The sequence below is a fragment of the Spinacia oleracea genome, chromosome 3, assembly GCF_020520425.1.
Source record: "Spinacia oleracea cultivar Varoflay chromosome 3, BTI_SOV_V1, whole genome shotgun sequence".
Classification (NCBI taxonomy): Eukaryota; Viridiplantae; Streptophyta; class Magnoliopsida; order Caryophyllales; family Amaranthaceae; genus Spinacia; species Spinacia oleracea.
The window spans coordinates 139,895,305-139,897,789 of NC_079489.1; the positions used below are offsets into that span (position 1 = coordinate 139,895,305).

The 2,485-nt window shown below is 34.8% G+C and overlaps 1 long non-coding RNA gene across 1 annotated transcript; it reads left to right on the forward strand.

The window, feature by feature from the left end:
- On the forward strand, positions 1-1,641 carry LOC110791657 (uncharacterized). Its single transcript, XR_008929985.1, has 3 exons — positions 1-1,091; positions 1,196-1,303; positions 1,385-1,641. It is a non-coding gene; the product is annotated as an uncharacterized lncRNA (long non-coding RNA).
- Positions 1,642-2,485: the final 844 nt, after the last annotated feature.

Consider the following 2,485-nt stretch of genomic DNA (forward strand, 5'->3'; position numbering starts at 1 on the left):
CATGTAAGTTTGAACGGACAGTATTATAAGGAATTAGTTGTTTAATATCTAAATTTAATTTGGAACTCTCGACTCTTTATGGTTACACCATTCATCAATTTTGATTCTTAGTTTTAATATTTTTACAGAGAAGCATCAATCTGGTGAAAATTCATGGTTATGGTTAGTATTGTCATATACTGGAGTTCACATTATTATGCATCAATAATCCTTTGATTTCCAATGAACCTAAGAGAAAAGGTCTTGCATAAAATTAAAAATAGTTGTCTGTTTAAGCATGAAACAGAAAATTTGAATCTCAAATGTTAAAGATAAGAAGGAATGACAAAGTTTCCTGGGAGAATATTCATATCGGCGCAGTTGAAAGAAACAAAACACAAGCTTTGTTCTGATCAGACTTTCAGTTCTGATTAGTTTCAGACTTTCAGTTCTGATCAGTTCAAGCTTTGTTCTGATCAGACTTTCAGTTCTGATCAGTTTCAGACTTTCAGTGCTGATCAACTCAAGCTTTGTTCTGATTAGACTTTCAGTTTTGATCAGTTTTAGACTTTTAGTTCTGATCAGATGCAAGCTTCTGTTTTTGTTTTGAGCTATGTGTACGTTTATCTGACACAACACAGCAGAACACACACACACACACACACACCTGAAATACACACAACACACTCAAACACACAGCACAGGTAACACAGACAGCAGAACACACACACAACAGAACACACGCAGCCATTCTATTGCATGTTAGTTCTGGTCAAAGTTGTACAACAGAGGAAGGAGACATTCCTTTTGGAATTGAGGACTTGCTATATTATGTAAAAAAGGATGAAGCAGATAAGTTCCATCTAGGTTTTGGAGCCCTTAAAGAGTATTTTCCTCTTGTCTTTGATTTGAGCTCTTCTGAACTTATGGGCTATGCGTACTTCGATCTCTACTCCAGGTTCTGCAACTATCTCTCTTTCTGATGACCTTATCCTCATTGTACTTAACAAACTGTCTGACAACAATGTCATTAATCCAGGAAAGGAAAATATGGCCAGACTTGTGTTTCGCCTCTCCAAAATGGTTCATTATCAGCAAATGTTGCTAGACAGGTGATACGCATACGTCTTCTCATTTAAAAATTTGATATATGCGTGTTATCCGAATTCCACATTCTTTACTGGATTTTCACCGTGCATCATCATTCTATACTCAGGTTCCAGTTGTTCTACTGATGTCTGATATTTTAAAGGGGGATGTTAACTTTCCTGCATTACTGCGATTCTCTAAAGTTGTTAGTCTTTTCCATGAATTTGGCCATATGGTAAGTTCTAAATGTTTTTTTAGCCCAAAGGTACGACTTGTTGAGTTTCTCTTTGTAATATCATCTTCTTGTGTTGTATAGTCATTGGCTCGCATGAACAAGAAGGACTCGTGGCTGTTTTGGTGGAGCCTTTATCTTACCGTGAGTGAAGTTACTTTTTTTTCCTTTTCCGTCTCCTTTAAAAACCATGTACTCCCTCCTTGCACATAAGTAACACTTATACTTTAGGGCATTGTAAATTAGCTGTCACGTGGTACTTTCTTAAATATAACTTTCGGTTCCTGAATTTCTGTGAGGTCTTGTTTTGGTACTATATATTATGTTACAAGCTGGATGAAGATGACAACCGCACTTTTATCTTCTATAATTTGTGATTCTTGTTTTGGTACGTTTCTATTTTCCTAGCTGTTTTTAGATCATCTAACAGAAGATAACTTATTTTATGATATATATATATATTATTTTGTTAGTTTTTCCCGTCACTAAGTGGAGATCCTTTCACCGATGAGCAAATTGATGAAATACGAGACAAATGGGCATCATACTTCACCGAACATTTTTTGTAGATAATTAACACTTCATCGGTCTCTTTTTTTGGATGTTTCCTGCTATTGAAATTATATATAATTGTTTTATTATACTTTTGGTGTGAATTTGTAACGTACGAAGTGTAAAAGATATAGTTATGATCAACTTGAAACTATTTAGGTGGTTTATTTTTGTAAACATATGATGGTGGTATTATATGTAAAAATCAAAGTTTCTTGGAAGTTATTGGTGGTTGATGATACTTTTGGACATTGTATAAATGTGGCGTGAGTACAGGTTCTACATTTTGGGTTTGTTGAATACAGAAAAGAAATTATTTATAAAAAAAATATTACACATTATTCGCGGCGTTTTATGTCCAGCCATTTTACAATGTTTGAGGCGTTTAGGTAGAAAACGCCGCTTAACCATACTATTAATTTGAGGCGTTTTTCTACATATACGCCGCAAATCAATTATTCATTTGAGGCGTTTTTAAACGCCGCAAATCAATCCTATTCATTTGCTGCCACTCTATTTGCTGCTACGCCAAAAACGCCGCTAATGAATATAAAAGTGACGCCTCAAATGAATGTTTTTCTACTAGTGATAGAGTGACCCTAAGGGTTGGTAACCCTTTCAATATTGAATTTT